This window comes from Carassius auratus, unplaced genomic scaffold, assembly GCF_003368295.1.
Source record: "Carassius auratus strain Wakin unplaced genomic scaffold, ASM336829v1 scaf_tig00011275, whole genome shotgun sequence".
In the NCBI taxonomy this organism is placed as follows: domain Eukaryota; kingdom Metazoa; phylum Chordata; class Actinopteri; order Cypriniformes; family Cyprinidae; genus Carassius; species Carassius auratus.
In genome coordinates this window covers 320,653-331,315 of record NW_020524186.1, presented here as the reverse complement: position 1 = coordinate 331,315, position 10,663 = coordinate 320,653, and the positions used below count along the sequence as shown (strand labels likewise).

Genomic DNA, 10,663 nt, shown 5'->3' with positions numbered 1-10,663 from the left:
CGGTTGTTTGGATTTGCCGGTTGGAACTGGCAACACACCAGGCATCCTTTTACATATTCCGCCACGTATTGCTGCATGCTAGGCCAGTACGCCACTTGCTTGAGCGTTTCGTAGGTGGCCTTGGCAACGTGGTGTCCAGCGCATGGTGCATCGTGGGCGTGTGTCAGCATCATCCCCCATTGGCCCTGAGGAACTACAAGCTTTGGCGAAGTTAGGGGCTCAGGGACATATGTGAGAACGCCATCTTTGAGATGCAGCATGTGCTTGATTGAGTGAAGTTGGCGGAGATCGGATGAATTGGATAGGTCGGAGGAAATGGGATGAGATAGTGGGTCAGAAATGTGAGTGGCAATGGTTTGTAGGATTGGATCCAATGCTTGGAGGGTGAGTAGATCACCAGAGGTGAATTAAGGTGAAAGTTCAATGTGGGAGGACTTGGGGGTTTGCGCACCAGTGGCGTGCTGGTGGCGGGTTATGGCCACTGATGGGGTGGTTGGGAGTGCAGAAAATGTCCAGGAATCTCCATGTAATGCACCTGCTTTGGCGAGGGCATCAGTTTGGTCATTGAGATCTTTGTCTTGTCCTGGTTGACGTGAGTGACCTCGGACCTTTTTCCAATAAACAATCATGTCATGGTCGGTGACAACGGTATCGCATGCTTGGAAGAGTTCCTGATGTTTGACTGGCTTGTTGTTAGTTGTCTTGAATCCATTCTGTTTCCATCCAGATAGATGCCATGTGAAGCTTAGACGGGCATAGTTGGGGTCGGTACAGATGAGGAGTTCTATGATGTTGTGGGATGCAGCAAGTTGTAGTGTGATGAGGATGGCTGCTATTTCTGCATATTGTGATGACTGAAGGCCCAGTCTGAATTGTTATGGTGGGCAAGGGTCGTTGTTGAGCCAGACCACACCAGCTCCAGCCTTCAAGTTGCCCTGTTGATTGTAAGAACAGCCATCGACATATGCTGTGGGCATGCCTTCACAAACATTCTCCTCGAAGTACCTGTAGTTTGTCACCTGTGGTTGTGACAGTTCTTTGGTTTCCACTGAATTGTGCGGCATGTCCATTGAACCGTTTTGGCAGGCTGCTAGCCCATTGCCCAGAGATGACTTGTGGTTTTGGGCATTTCTTGCCTCGACGTCCCGTCCTTGGAGCGTCATTAGCCATGTAGCTATGAGTGCGTTGGTTACCACGCCATCCCTGATTCGTTGGCTGTTAAGGAAGGTCACTGGCTGGTGACACGTTTCTATGATGACCTTTTGTGCTCCAATGTAGTTGGAAAAACGCTGAATGGCCCATACCGTGCAAAGCAACGCTTTTTCACAGTCTGAGTATTTGCATTCTGGGGGAAGCAATGTTTTTCTGGCATAAGCAACCACTCGTTTGTCTTTGTCATGGAGCTGGTAGAGGCCTGCACTGAGGCAATGATTGGATAATCCAGATTCCAGATAGAATTGCTTTTCTGGGTCGGGGTAGGCCAGGCAAGGTGCAGAGCATAGGCGTTCTTTGAGCTTGCTCATAGCTGTGTCCTGAGCTTCCAACCAAGCAAAGGGTTCATCCTTTTTCAGGAGGGAAGTTAGTGGTTTTGCGATGTCAGCGTAGTTCTCGATGAACTGTCGTGAGTAATTGCACACTCCAAGAAAGCTTCGTAGCTCAGAGATGTTAGTGGGTGTATTTATGTTTTGGATAGCTTGTGTACGGCTGGACTGTGGTTTGATGCCATCACGTCCAATGAGCAAGCCAACATAATTTACCTTAGTTTTACAACACTGTCCTTTGTGTAGGGCAATTTTTGCTCCTGCTGTTGTCAGCTGTTTCAGGACGTGGTCAATTTCTTTGAGGTGATCTGCCACATTTGAGCTTTTCATAAGGACACCATCCATGCTTTGTTTAGGAAGATGTTAAATTCTGCTGGTGAGTTGGCATAGCCGAAAGGGCACCATGTGAAGGTGTACTGTCGATTGCCAAAAGTGAATGCCAGTTTGTGTTGGTCATATGGATGGACAGGGATTGTCCAAAATCCGGAAGCAACGTCCAGTGTGGACAGGATCGTTGAGCCTTTAATTTTGGGAATCTCTTGGTCCAACTGAGTCATGGGCCGTCGCGATAAGGGAACTTGTTGGTTCAACTTGCGATAGTCTATGGTGGGCCACCATTTGCCGTTGGGCTTTAGGACTGGCCATATTGGGGCAGAGAAGGTGCTGTTACAAAGCCGGATGACCCCCTTTTCCAACATGGAGTCAATGATCTCCTGGACCGATTCGTATGACGCTATCGGAATTTTGTACTGCCGCACAAATGTGGGTGGTGCATTTGGATGTGTTGGGATGCGCACCGTGTGGATATCAGTCAAGCCACAGTCCAGGGAATCCTTGTATTTGCATAGAACCTCTCGAAGTCCTTGGCGATCCATTTCACTGTGGAGGGCATCCGCCTCACTGAGGATTTGTTGGACTTGTGCATTGAACCCGGTGTAGGGTTCCTCTGTCAAATCATTTAAGGTACTCTGGGCCTCAGTGATCACCTGTTCAGTTGATTCTGTTGCAGACTGCGTTGAGACAGCATAGACAGCAAGATGAGTGTCGTCTGTTAGTTCTGATCGACAGATGCTTTCTTTGGACACTGGCAGAACACAAGTGATGGCAATGACTTTGTGGGGCTTTGTGAATGTTACGTTGTCGTCGCATTCATCCGACATTAGTTCGGCTGGTATGGGACCAATGACAGGTACTGTTAGCTCAAAGTCATGGAACGCTTGGTTGATGAGCCATCCCAGGTGACTGGCTTTGGGAATGTTGATGTCCTTGGCCGTACAGTTGTTTATCAACACATACACGGTACAAGATGATACTTCCATGAGAGGTGTGGCTTCCAAGGTCAGTCTTAGTCTTTGGTAGGTCCTGGAAGGTTGGAAGAAACCTAGCTTACTGTTGAGAGTTTGGCCAGGTCGCATGTTGAGGCGTACGCTGACACTCTTGCTGTAGGCAGGTATTGTGACCTCTTGCTCACTGATCATTGTGCACGCATCTGGGATTGTTTGGCCAGATCGAAGGTTCTTGAGATTGACTGAAGTGGTCAGTTGGTGTGATGGGGGAGCCCATATGAAGTTGTTCACTGTGTTAATGCAGGCGTTGAGACGAACCATGATGTCTACTCCTATGTAGATGTCATGAGGTAGGTTGGGGACAACGAGGAAGTAGTGACTCAAGAGTATGTTGTTCCAGCGTAGGTCTCCAGCGCAGACAATCTTTGAGGTAGCCATGGTTGTTGACCATGGACTGAGAGGGAAGCGGCTGTGCTTTGAGACATGTGGTAGGCTCTGATGTCTCTGCTTTAATGTTTTGAAAAGCTTTAGGCTGATGGCTGAGTTTTCAGACCACAGGGCTAGTGCTGCATCGGACACTGGTGTGTCTTGGACGTTTATGGCAGTCATGATTTGAAGAGAACCTGAGTCTGAGTCAGATGCTTGCAATGAGCAGAGGAAAGGGTTTTGGTTCTTGCTACTCGGAGTTGAGCTTGCTCTTGGCTTTGACCTTGCATCATCAGTCAGTGAATGGAGAGTGGTGTCCGTGGCTTGACACTGTGACTCGTTGGGGTTTACTGACTGGAAGGGCAGAGGCTTGCGGACTTGAATCCAGATCTTCAGGTGCTTGAAGTCTATCAAAGGTTCAAAGCAATTAAGCAGGTTTTTCCCGATGAGGAGTGGATAGGTGTTGAGTGGTGAAACGTACACTGGGTTGACGATATTCATTGGTCCCACAGTAAGGTTAATTGGGGCCACATGTTTTAGTTTTAGGCCCGTGTGGGAATATGTGTGGAGGTTCAGTTCACACCTTTGAAATTTGAGGGTGCTATTAGACCTCTTTGTTCTTTCTTGGACTTCTTCAAGGAGTTCTGATGACTTTAGAGTGTCGAGAAGGCTTCGACTTTGATGTGGCATTCGATGATGATGGAGAGGTAAAACTTTCTTGCTATACCTTTCTCAATGAGGTCGCCTAGGAGTTGAGGGACTGGAGTTTGGGAGGAAACAGGTAAGATGTCAGGACTGATCGGGTGCTCTTTGGAGGAGTGGCAGACGACCAAGACAGCACTTTCAGGGACTTGAGAGGTTTCGTCAGCAGGTGTTTGTTGGACTCTGCTATGATCTGGAGCATCAGGTGTTGAGTTAGCGACTAACTCTGTGGCTGGGTTTTCAGGTAGGATTTATTGTCCATCTGAAGTTAGGGTAGTTATAGCTCTTTGAGAGTGAGGTGAAGGAGTGCTGTTCTCTGTGGTTTGTTGGGTCAGGTGGTCGCTGTCTTCTCGCCTGGCCGCTAGTCAGGCTGTATCTGGATTCTCTTTCTTTTCCCACTTTCGGTCTTCCTCCTTTCGTTGGAAGAACTCTTTCATCATCATCTTCATCAGCTCTTGGGAGTCAAAGCACGGTGAAGTATTTTGTTCTTGTGTGGATTCAGGTTGAGCTCGGTCAGCTAGGGATCTTTGTGAGTTTTTATTCGTTGATTCCTTGGGCTGGTTGCTCCAGGGTGTGTTTGTCGTTTTCCTTTGGAGTTTCCATCGAATTCCCATGAGTTTTTTCCTCTTGAGTTTCCAAATGAGCTTGGCTGGTTCCACAATCTTTCCCTATGTCTTTCATGTGGTCTTGTTTGGTCCCATGAGTTTTCCCAGTGACGTCCAGATGAGCATTGGTTTTGCTGCTCTTTTCTGAAGTCCTCTTCTGTTTAGCGTAGTCCTTATGTGCCAAGTCTCGCAGTTGTTGAGCACTCATTGTGCGTGGACATGCAAGGACGGCAAGATGGTGGCTTACCCCGGGGTGAAGATTCCTCAGGAAGAGGGTTTTAAAATTTTCATCCTCCTCCATATTCTGTTTATTGCGAGTCCCAAAGTAGGCTTGTTTGAATCGACTGTAGAACAACTGGGAAGGCTCCTGACGACCTTGTTTCGTCTCCAGGGCAGCCACTAGTCCTTGTTCCGACTCAGGGTCAGCAAATTCTTTGATGAGGGCTTCTCGGAGCAGCTGGTAATCAGTCTTTATGTGGGCCGGCTGTCCGTCCAGGAAACTGCGAACCTCTGAGCTGGATGTTGCTCGGATCAAATAAAGTCTATCTTTGTCGGTGACACTGAGTCTCATTTCCAGATCAAAGTTGACATCTTGCGGATATCCTTTGATCTCCTGACTGCCTGGCCCATTTGGGGTAAACTTGCAAATGTTCCTGGCGAGTTTGTCGAGGTCCTTGAGGTCCAAGCCACATGATGATCTATGGCTGGCTGGAGCCATTTCTTTCAGCTTTGACGTTACGTAAAGTTCTTCAGAGGGAGCTGGTGAGTGTTTCGGCACTGCCCCTCCCCCTTTTTATCACGTGTCAGTCCAGGAACAGGGGACCCGTTGGGTCCATGGAGGTTCAGAACACAGCGCGTAGGCATGTCTGAGTTCCTCTCTGAAGCTGACTGACTCCTCTTTGATATAGTCCAGTTGTCGTGTTTAGGTGGCTGATCTCCTTTCTTGACTCATTCAGGTGAGTTTCTAGGGCATTAATTCTGCCGTTCTTGTCTCTGAAGTCGGCCTTGGCCTTTTCCAGAAGCTGTTCCACATACTGTAGCTTGTTGGAGAGATCAGCGTAGTCTTCCTTGACTTGTTCCATTTCTTTTGTAGTAGCTACTAGTGTCTCTTTTAGCCTGGTGATCTCCACCTCTGTGCCTTGTTCCACTTCATCAGTTTCTTCCCATTGTTCCTGAGCCTCCAGTTCATGCTGCGTGAGACGTCGTTGTGCGCGTGTTAGCTCCTGCTGGAGATGGGCGGCGTGCCTGTCCCTCAGCTTGAGGGTGGCGATGAGTGTGTGGCCTAAGGAGCCACTGATCTTGGCTAGTTCTTTGTGACTGTAGCTTTGACTTGGGTCTTGTCTCATGAGGCTTGTTATGTTGTCATCCAGCTTGTCCTGTGTCTGATGTTTCAGTGATTCAGCAGCCTTAGGTAGGAGGCTGTCTGTTGTTAAACTTAGCCAAGTCTCGAGGTCCTCCCAGTGGCCAACAGGGTCTGTTGTGCGAGACATGTTTTGCCGCTTTGAGGGAGATCTAGAACATAGACTTACACAGAACTTGAAGAGGAGAAAAAAAACAAAAAACAAGGACAAACAGAGGTGCAATGTCAAGTGTTAGTTGATGTTGAGTGTGTAATGGGCAGGTTAGCGTAGTTCTCAGTGACTGTGAATCTCTGGTGGGTGTGCTTCTAATTTGTAATTTCTGTGGGGAAAATAAATGAGCACACAAAGGTAGAACAGCTAGAGAACAGAGGGAGAAAAGAAGAGCAACAAACAGAGCAAGGAACAAAATACTATTTGGCAGCTTCCACTTTGCCTATAAAAAGAAAGGGTTTTCTTTTTCTTTTAAAGAAAGATAAGAGCCAATGGTAAGATGAGAGTAAGGAAGACAACACAAAATGCTTTTCTGGTTAAAAAAAAAAAAAAATCTATATATATATATATATATATACATATATATATATATATATATATATATATATATATATATATATATATATATATATATAATTTGTTTGATTTAGAAGGATGCTTCTAGACAGGGCTTTTGAAATAGGGATTTCTAAATATCAGGACTGATTGATATTAAAATTCCTCAGTGCGGAAGAACACAATAGCAATGACAGTATTGGTTTCTCAGCTGGTAGGATTGACAACCAAACATAAATCAGAGCGTTTCTAGCTGCGTGTTCAATATTTGGCGGACGCCTATCAGTTCTCTTGTTGACCTACCTTAGCCTTGGCTGCGTAGGAATCCCAGGGTGAGAAGGGAAGGTACGGTGAGAGTCAGACAATTTCAGTGTTCAGGTTTCACAATAATTTTGATTAAATGTTTCTAAAGTTCTCTGCTTTTATGATTCTCACAGGTACAACCCAAAATGGCAACAGTAGTCAAATCAGAGGAGGACAGCTGAAGGAGAGAAGAGGAGAATTTTTGCTCCCAATGTTTAGGAAAGATGACAGGGTGGTGGCGCTGTTGAGTCGATACACCTATAGGTTGGTTTTACTGTGTTAGCAGTGATAACACTTACTAACCTAAGTATTGAGGAAAATCCTAATTTTCCTTTTGGGGTTTCGCCACTAATAGGCTTAAGCCAAATGGACAAACCTATGAAAATTTTATATAAAAATTAAATAACTGAAAGGGAAAAGAAGTCCAAGCAGATAGATCCACAACTTAATTGCAAATTAAATTCAAATTTCAAATTAGAAAAGGTATTTCCTGATTAACAATTAATTAATTCAATTTTAAAAACTGCTAAGAGCAATTCAAATTAAATTAATCAATAAGTATCCTGTAACAGGGTAGCCCAAACCCTACTTAACTGCAGACGAAATTAAAATTTCAGAGCAATAATGACAGTTTAAGGATTTAAAATCTTTAATGTTGTTCTCATTAGATTATAAGAGCAATTATAATTCAATTCAGCAAATATTGTTACTATGTCAAAGCAGGAACTGAATTTAATTTATGAAATTAAAAAAAAAATCCAGATCTGTAATTAAATATGAAATTAAATTAAAATTTCAAAACCATAATTGCTTAGCCTCATTATATCTGCTGATGTTATATTAAAATTTTAAATGTTATAGCTGAATTAATCACAACGCATCATTAAAATAATGAGGATGGGAACCATCATTAATTATTAATAAAACAACGTTTCAATTGCTAAGAGTAAACAAACTAGCGTTTATTAATTTTGTTCTTTCGAGTGGGAGGAGAGGAGAAGGGAGATTAATAAAGGTAAAAGAGAAAAATGAGGTGAAAATGAGTTAAAGTTCAGATGTAAAGTCACTTCAACACTTCAAACACTGCAAACACACTGCATTTAAACCCACAAAAATGCCATGTGCTAACTGCTAGCCTTCAAGGCTATTTACGTTTGCATATGCTTCAATGCAAAGGCTTTAGCTTCAGATAGCTTAGCTCATGCTATGCTATTTCTTTACAAATAGCTCAAACTGCCCCGGTAAAAGTTTCTTAGAACTTCTGGGTTATGGCTGTTACTATGGCAATGTACACTGAGCGCTGAACCATCTCAGCTCGTTAGAGTGAGGTAAACTAATCTACAGATTTACTGTAATTAATAAAATACGTTATTAAGATCTCGGCGGATCCCAGCACTTGTTTAAGTCTATAGACAAAAACACATATTGATTTAACCACAATGATTTACTTGATCAAGATTTTATAATTCTCCCATAACATAACGTTCAGACTCTCAGACTCTCTCTGAGCACCGCATTCTCAAGTTCACCAGTTTTAGTGAATTAACTGGCAAGAGAACATTAATTAGCTAGATTAATGTCTCAAACCGTATGCGCTTTAGGGCGACTTATTTTGTCTCGGAGGACAATTAAATGCTTTACTGCAGTTCAGCTTCAAACAACAACTCGAATCATTCATTCACACACTGGCATGCCATAATAAAGTACCTATAATAGCACAACAAACTGTTTCTCTGTCTTTGATCTATTCTTCCGGATAAAATAGAACAAAAACAATGCATTCTCCACCATATGTAAGGAAATATTAGCTCATTTATTTTGAGAAGAATTAAATCTAAAGATTCGAGTCCAAATTGATTTAGTTTATACTTCATCAACGGTTCGTCCAGCGAACTTAAAATTCACCATATCCTTAAAATCTGTTTGAGTTTACTTCATGAACAAGATAATACAAACAGAAAGTTAATGTATACGCTACAGGCTAGGTAGCACAGGATCTGGGCAAAGTTTAATCTTAAAATACACCACACAAGACAATACTTCTTTATAAATGAAACAAGAATTTATTGAGCTAATCTATAGATTATATGGATCTAAAACTAAATGAACACACACACAAACATACATACACATACACACACAGTTGCAATGGATTTATGAGGTGAGTTAATGAGAAAATCTCTACCAAATTCATAGGTGTATCAAGAATCAATAAAAGCAGAGCCCTAGTTTATCTTTACAACTTAATAACGACCTTGCACCATTTCAGCAAGAGGTTTGTTTGCCTTTACTTGTGGTTGTGCTGCTGGCCGCGGTGTCGTTTCGTCTTCTTGGCTCGCGTTGAGCTGAAAGGGGAATCCCGGCTGGGATTCGTGGTTGCGTAGATGACTTCTGGGGATGCCCTTTGCCTCGATTGGTTGGTTGACTGCCTGGCGATTTTGAGAGATTCAACAGCTCTTGCCTTGACGGTGGATAAAGTTTCTTCTGAGTCCTCTCGTTTGCGCGGCATGAGCTTTGGAGATTCAGTCACGGAAAGTTGAAGTTCTTTATGACTTGCAAGCACGCTGATGGCTAGAAGCCGGGGTTGAAAAGAGGCAAGCAACCAAGCAAGCATGGTTTCGATGTCACAAAGTTTCAACGGAGTGGTTTTGAGTTCTGGATGGCAAGACCGCTACCAGCGTGTAGGTAGTTCAGGCCATGGCCAAGATGGAAGAGCGGCGTAGCGCAGCGCACCGCACTGCACCGCATTTAAGCGACACGATACACGACACAACCGTCGACAAGAGACAACACACTTGGAGACTAGACTAGAGACTAGACTGGAGCATTGGGGTTTTATCGAAGCAGATTTGGTCCATCACACGATGCGATCTCCCAATGGGATGCTGTTCCAGGGCTAAGACACGCCCCGTACTGTTTCTCGATTAAACATCATGTGGCATTGTCATGTGGGATGGATCTTTGGGTTAATACCTTATAAAGTGTCATAATATGCACACAATACAGAATCTGGAAATTTCATTTGCTCCAAGTTTAGGCTCTCATTCAATACTAAACTTTCCATATCTTACACACATTTAATAGCACTATCTGTTAAAGTTATAAAAACAATGATTAAAGTTACACAGATTACATTGAACACATCAAACATTTACAGGACATAAAACATTATTTGTGAATCTAGTTAAACCTTCAGATTCCTTAATGGTTGTCCTTTTGAGATAGTTTGTTGAAAAGTTCAGTTGGTAGCAAGATTTTCAAGCAAGCAGGAAGCAGAGTCTTGGGATGATCCTGTATTGGTTCTTTGTGTTGAGGTCCACTAATTATTAACAATTCCTGGGGCGTTTCCATACATTGGGATCATGTGATGCTGTGATACACAGGGTCCTTGTATCTTGTAAAAAGAGTTAATTAAATCAACTCCCTTTTAGGGACTCAGGATGTTGACGTCCCATTAGTTTCCTCATGAGCAGGGGCATTTTGCAACAGACCTTTCCTCTGTTGTATGATCACGTTATCACTTCGCTTAATGTCGCAATGTCCTTTAGCCATTTGTTACCCTGACAAAAAGGGGTCCAGACAATCTTGAGCATTGCTTTCCTCAGATAATCATTAACTGTGTTCAGATCGCAGATGGGAGGAAGTAGGCTTTTATAATTACTTTTGCCAATGCAGCCGATTCTGCACTTATTGGCGTGACTGTTCACTGAGGTCCTACAGTATACAGGGCACCATACAGACTGGTTCTAGTTCTGGCTGGAGATAAAGTTTTAATAGTTGGTGATTTTAATATTCAGGTTGATAGTGAAAAAGATGCATTGGGATCAGCATTTATAGACATTCTGAACTCTATTGGGCTTAGACAACATGTTTCAGGACCTACTCATTGTCGA

The 10,663-nt window shown here is 43.5% G+C and overlaps 1 pseudogene; it reads right to left on the bottom strand.

The window, feature by feature from the left end:
- Positions 1-4,320: 4,320 nt before the first annotated feature.
- LOC113073045 (uncharacterized) lies at positions 4,321-6,050 on the bottom strand (annotated as a pseudogene).
- Positions 6,051-10,663: the final 4,613 nt, after the last annotated feature.